This window comes from Neophocaena asiaeorientalis, unplaced genomic scaffold, assembly GCF_003031525.2.
Source record: "Neophocaena asiaeorientalis asiaeorientalis breed wild unplaced genomic scaffold, Neophocaena_asiaeorientalis_V1.1 scaffold54, whole genome shotgun sequence".
NCBI classification, from domain to species: Eukaryota; Metazoa; Chordata; class Mammalia; order Artiodactyla; family Phocoenidae; genus Neophocaena; species Neophocaena asiaeorientalis.
The window spans coordinates 2,213,894-2,221,039 of NW_020174938.1; positions in this window are offsets into that span (position 1 = coordinate 2,213,894).

The window sequence follows — 7,146 nt, forward strand, 5'->3', positions numbered from 1 at the left end:
CAGGCTCAGCGGCCATGGCTCACGGGCCCAGCCGCTCCGCGGCATGTGGGATCTTCCCAGACCGGGGCACGAACCCGTGTCCCCTGCATCGGCAGGCGGACTCTCAACCACTGCGCCACCAGGGAAGCCCTAAAAGCCAGTTTTTGATTCATTGGCCCCATAAACAGTGAGTCTGATGTCTGCCTTCTGGGCCAGCAGGACAGAGGTTCAGATGTGGCAATGCTATCATCCTTGTGGGAACCCACTGAGTGAATTGCTGCCCCTTCCCTGCCAGAGGGCAGTGCTGTGCAGAGCTTCTCAGGGCCGGGGCTTCCAGTACCCTCCCCGGTCCTCTGGGCTCTGCCCCCAGTGACTATTCGCTCACCCACAGCCAGGGGCTTCCTTCCTTCCACTGTACCTAAGGATTGAAGATTTGCACTAAAGCTTGATTTGGGTTTAACTCCTAATTAGAGAGGCAGTGTCGTCTTTGTAACGGCCCATTGTGGTTTTTTGTTTTGTTTTTTAATTTATCTATTTTATTTATTTATTTTTGGCTGTGTTGGGTCTTCACTGCTGCTGGCAGGCTTTCTCTAGTTGAGGCGAGCAGGGGCTACTCTTCGTTGCGGTGCACGGGCTTCTCATTGTGGTGGCTTCTCTTGCTGTGGAGCACAGGCTCCAGGCGCACGGGCTTCAGTAGTTGTGGTGCACAGGCTTAGTTTCTCCAGGGCATGCGGGATCTTCCCAGACCAGGGCTCGAACCCGTGTCCCCTGCGTTGGCAGGCGGATTCTTAACCACTGCACAACCAGGGAAGCCCTAGGCCCGTTGTTTTTTTATAGGAAAAAGAATCTATTAGAAAAAGATGAATGGTTTTCTTTACATTTTAATTGTATATATTCCATAGGATACAAATGTCACAAGTTTATGGCTCAGGTGAATTTTTACATATGTAAACACACAGATCAAGACAGAGAAATTTCCAGCAGCCCAGAAATTTCTCCCATCCCCTCTCCTAGTTACTACCCCATGAGAGAACCACTTCTAACACCATAAATTCATTTTGCCAATTCTTGAACTTTGTCAAAATGGAATCCAACAGTATGTACTCTTCTGTGTCTGCCTTCTTTCACTCAACATGAAAGACTCAGGAGGTTTTAATTTTTCTGTTTGTCCTTTTCCTTAGTGTTCTACAGTGAGCAAATATTCAGTTTTATTTTTAGATAGCAATATCTTTAAAAATAATAGCAATACCTGTTAATTACAATGTTTTCAGAAAATATAGCATTTTTTTTTATGAGCAGAAAGAGTAGAACTTTAAAAATCATGAAACTATACAAAAACAGTTTATAATCATATACATATAAATAATGGAGCTGCAACTAAGATGTATGTTGCCCCAAAGCTGCAAGGTGGCTCCGACCTCCTCTTGGGCCCCTCATTATTACCTCTAACCCCAGGCTGTCTGCACATGCTCATGGATGTCTGCCAGAAGCTAGTGTTACCGTACCAAATTTGGGTCTGTTTGTCTGATGTGCAGCAAAGCTAACCTGCTGACACCAGGTTGTGGCAAAGGAGAGTACAGTGTTTATTGCAGGGCGCCGAGCAAGGGAGTAGGAGACAAGCCTCAGATCCCCTCCCACTCAGTCTTTGAGTTAAAGGTTTTGTAAAGGGGAAGAACAAAGAAGTTGGGGTTAGTCACGGTCTTGTGACATTTCTGTGACATTTCTTAATCATAGGAGTCAGGATGTCTCTGGTTTACGATCTCTGGCCAAGTGGTCCATAGGCTGGGGGTCTGTTAGCTCATCTTGTCCTGGAGAAACAACCTGAGTTTGTACATTGCTGATGATGGCTACAGCAACAATTTTAGTACATTAATGATGTTATTGACAACAACAATTTAGTCATCTGACTCTGGTAGCACAGTTAGAACAGGATTGAGGTCAGAGGGGATGAGAAAGGGAATAAAGTTTTGGACAGAGAGATTAATCATGAACTCGATAAGGGAACTCAGTTTTAGGGGGACTCAGTTTCAATGCGTCCCAGAGCAGGGGTTAGCAGGAGGCCCCAGCAGAGGACTGGCACAAATCTATACCATTTCAAGGGCCCACTGGGGCTGGCACTGAGGACAGAGACAGAGGGGTCTCCTTGTGCTTTGGGGAGCCTCTCTGACTGCAGGAAATCCAGACCAAGCCTTGGTACTATCAACTGAGAAAGCACAACGTCAGAGCCGTGGGTTTCAGTTTTATTTGGGGACTTACTGAGGCCTGTCAGGAGGAAAACATTTTCCTCTACCTTTCTAGTTTCTTCTGGCTGGTCTAGGAATGAAATTGACACGAGACAGATTAACAGGAGAAAAGAAAACAAAATTTAGTAACATGAACACAGGAGAAAGACTCAGAAGAACTGAGTAACTCACCAAAGTGGCTGAAACCTTCACCATAAACACCATCTTCAGCTGGAGACAAAAGAGGATTCTGGAGGTAGGGGTTTAGGACTTTGAAGGGGCGTGGAGATGGGAAAGCAAATGTTTGGTAAATCAATGTTTGCTGGCCATGCAGAGACTATGGGATGCAAGGTGGTCTCTGGTCTCTAAGAATTTCCCTCACCACACATAGCTCATATTCTTTGCCGATGTCTCTGGTGATTCCTGAAACAGGCCCTCTATCTAACTTCTTTAGGCAGTTAGGGAGAAGGTCAAAAGTTCCTTCCTGAGTCTTTTGATTGTTCTCATCTTGAAATAATCTGCATTCCAAAGAGACATTTTGGGGTGGCAAGTTTTGCTTCCCTACAGTCCTGCCTTTGAAACTTTTTAAGAATTTTCACCGTCCAGAAGCTGAGTTGGTGGATTGTTCCACTCCCTTAAACCACTCTCTTAGCCCTGACAGCAGATCAGTAAAATTCATTTTAGGAAATCATGATACAGGGGGATTCTCAAAGTTAGGCCTATGAGGTGCAAGCAATCGGGTATTTAATAAGAGGCATTAAGGATTGGAGCAAATTACAAACCCAGTGTCTGAGTCCTGAGAGCTGTCAGTCAAGACTTCTAGACGTCAGGGTCGAAGCACCTTTTGAAGTTTGAAATGTCTCTGATGATGTTGTCAGGTATTTAGGTAAGCTTCCTGAGTGGCCCAAACAACAGAAATTAAAATTGTCTAAACGTGAGCTATTGTGATTTCTCTGAAATTTCTATCAAGTCATCTAGCTTTAGTTTGCAGGGCTTCAGAAAAGTGCAGTTTTAGTTCTCAATGATTCCAAGTCAAAGTAGGAGAAAAATTGGAAAAGTTTGGAGCTTTGTAGTCAAATCTTTGAGGAAACTATAAGAATTCAGGATACAGTCCAGTTTATAGAAAAACAAAACCTCAAAGATGATAAAAAGAACTAGAATCTAATATCCACAACCGTTGTTACAGTTTCTGCTGAAACACTGTTTTTTCCTCTCTTAAATCACCCATCATCCCAAGATATTTTTATTGCTGACAAATTTTGTAACAGAGATAACATAAACTTATTTGACTTTTGGTAAACCTGGGTAGAATAAAAGTTTTGAGTTTTAAGTTCAATGCTGATAACATTAAGACATGCCTATTTAAACTAAACCAATAATTTAAAATTTGCTTTTATTTACTAAAGAGTAGTCCTACATCACATGAACTTGAAAAACATTTGGGTTCATTTCTATTACACTTTTGAAATTTAGAAATATTTCATTTATAAGTGCTTACTTTTAAGGCAATTAAATAAAGCTCTTTCACAAATTAATTTTGGCAATACTATCAAGAGGTAGAAAAATACCAGACCAATAATATACACATTGAGACCTATAGACAGACACAACCAGAGACCTCATAGCTTTCATTTAAAAATTTTAGTCATGAATCAGACATAAACTAGAATCAGGCTGTGAACAAGATTGTGGGTAAGGGAGCCTTTCCAGCAGTTTGTAGTTTTTAAAAGGCCACTTTTCCTCTTTTTTCCTTTGGTTTCAAGTTCTACCTGATCAAATTAACTAGGCTCAGTCTCAGGCTATTGCGTGCTGTATTTATATTTCTAATTTTGTAAGTTTTGCAAGACAAAGACAGTTGCTTTCAATTCCCTGAAGAACTGGGCTGCTGTCTAAATGATATCAAAAGATTGATTTGCCCAACTACATTTTCTTTAATTTGCTTCTTGGTATCAGAGAGATTTCCAACTAAACTAGAAATCAAAGGATTTTTATGTTCTACAACTTCAGGGTTCAGTGTATCATGCCTTCAAAAGTTTGCATGAGGCATTCAACAAAGACCCTCTTTCCAAGCGCACAAGTCAACCCCAGACCAGTTCACCCTAGAGGCAAAAATCTTTCACTATTGCTCATGTTAGCACCTGAATATTAGTCCCCAGGTTTTACCTCACACTGTGTGGGTTCAGGCAACCCTGCCGGTTTCTATAGCATGTTCAGTTAACATTGCCTGAAGGTTGGATTTCTATGCCCTGTCTTAAAATACCAGGTGGGGGAAGCATTCCCCAGTGAGACACAATGTCTATCCTCACAGTACAATCAGGCAAAAGAGATGCAACCATATTACAAAAAGCCCATTCAGACACACCAATTTCCTTATAAACTTTCATCCCAATTCTGTTAATTCTTATACCTTTAACCATAGCCTCCATTAGGACCCCATCAGCAAGCCTTTATCCTACCCCTGCTACCAAATCGAATTTGGGTCCACTTGCCCGACTCCACGGCAAAGCCAATTTACTGACATTGGGTTGTGGTGAAAGAAAGTACAGCGTTTATTGCAGGGCACTAAGCAATGAGAATGGACAGCTTATGCTCAAAACACCTGAACACCCCTGTGGTTTTCAGGGAAGGGTATTTTTTTTTTTTTTTGGCTGCATCGGGTCTTAGTTGCGGCACATGGGATCTTCGTTGCAGCGCACAGGCTCTCTAATTGCGGCGCGTGGGCTCTATAGTTGTGGTGCAGGGGCTCCAGAGTGGAGGCTCTGTTCTGTAGTTTGTGGAGTGTGGGCTCAGTAGTTGTGGCACTCGGGCTTAGTTGCCCTGCGGCATGTGAGATCTTAGTTCCCCGACCAGGGGTCGAACCCACGTCCCCTGCATTGGAAGGCGGATTCTTAACCACAGGACCACCAGGGAAGGGTTTTTAAAGGCAACTTTCGGGGTGATGGTTGCAGCTTGTGGACTTTCTTCTGATTGGCTGCTGGTGAGGTAGCAGGGTGATATTTCAGGAATCTTTATCACCAGTCTTCTGGTTCCAACCAGTCTGGGCTCCACCATCCTTTACCAGGTGTGGGGTGGTCTTAATTTCTGCAGGACAACTCTAAGATATGCACCAGATTGTTATCTATAGCCCTTGAGGAGGAACTAGGACTCTGTTTTATCACTGAACTGTTGTTTAAGCTACCATTACTTTTCTTGATTGACGACTGCTTTTCCTTTGTTTCTGCATTCCCTCACTTCTCTTATTAACTTCTTCTGCCTGCTCTTGGAAACTTGGGGAAGGTCTAGGAGACTAAAGTTTTTTCTACAAAAAAGAAGTGGGGTACACAGTGGGGTCTTGTCATGGGGAAGGCCCTACAGGGTCCTGCTCAGTTTTAATCTCCCTTTTTCTTTGATACACCTCAATCCTAAGGGAAACAGGAATGGGACAAGAAAGGGAATAAAATTTTGGGTAGAGAGGTTAATCATAAACTTGGCAGGGAAACTCGGTTTTAGGGGGACTCGGTTTCACAAGGAGTCCCAGGAACTTTTTCCTTGTATCCCCTGGCTGCTTTATCCACTCCTGTTTAAAAGGCTTTGGGTCCCCACTGAGGTGGGGAGCAAAGGGTCCCAGGGCCTTCTGTGGCTCTTTAACTTGATTAATTGGTCTAACTGTTGCCCTAAGCGATTGCTGGTCAGGTTTTTCAGTGTATTTTTTTTTCTTCCAGCCTCTAAAATTTTTCTAAAGTAGGGGTAAATAGAGTAGACATGTTTGGGGTCCTTTAATGTTTGGGGGGATCAATAGGGGGTCCCTTTGGCCCATCCAACGTTAGGTAATGCTGTACTAAAATCTTTGTTTTAATCCATCAATGTCTGTTTTATTTATCCCATTTCTTAATAACCATCTAAAGATTTCCACTCTGCTGGAAGAGTCCAGTGACTCTTCCCTTCCTGATTTCTCTTTATTCCACTACTTTCTTTTTTAAAAATTATTTATTTATTTATTTGTTTTTATTTTTGGCTGTGTTCCGTCTTCGTTTCTGTGCGCGGGCTTTCTCTAGTTGCAGCGAGCAGGGGCTACTCTACGTTGCGGTGCATGGGCTTCTCATTGTTGTGGCTTCTCTTGTTGCAGAGCATGGGCTCTAGGCACACGGGCTTCAGTAGTTGTGGCACGTGGGCTCAGTAGTTGTGGCTCACATGTTCTAGAGCGCAGGCTCAGTAGTTGTGGCCCATGGACTTAGTTGCTCCGCAGCATATATGTGGGATCTTCCCGGACCAGGGATAGAACCCGTGTCCCCTGTGTCGGCAGGTAGATTCTTAATCACTGTGCCACCAGGGAATCTCTCCACTATTTTCAATATTTTTTTAATTTACCTTATTTTTAAATAACCCTTTAAAAAGTTCCACCTTGTTCCCTATGAGGGGAAGCTGGGATACCAAACTCCATAAGGCTTCCCAAACTGTTTTGTTTTGGGTTTTTTTCTCATTAGGGAGTTCTTAAAATTAGTTGTTAGTTAGTTTATTCTTTTCATAGGAACCAATAAAATAGCTATTTATGATTAGAGATCTCTAAAAGATTTTATCAATTTAGACGTTTTTCCAATTTAAAGGATCCATCGTCTGGCCGTTGCCAAGTAAGGTCCTAATAGTGACTCAAACCAGTAAGGTGTAAGAGGCATCCCTACAAGATAGTGTAAAGGATCTAGCCCTCACAAGATCCAGAAAGTTTAGTCTCCAAAATAGTCTAAGAGGGCTTCCCTGGTGGTGCAGTGGTTGAGAGTATGCCTGCTGATGCAGGGGACACGGGTTCGTGCCCCAGTCCGGGAAGATCCCACATGCCGCGGAGCGGCTGGGCCCGTGAGCCATGGCCGCTGAGCCTGCGTGTCCGGAGCCTGTGCTCCGCAATGGGAGAGGCCACAACAGTGAGGGGCCCGCGAACCGCAAAAAAAAAAAAAAAAAAAAAAAAAAAAAA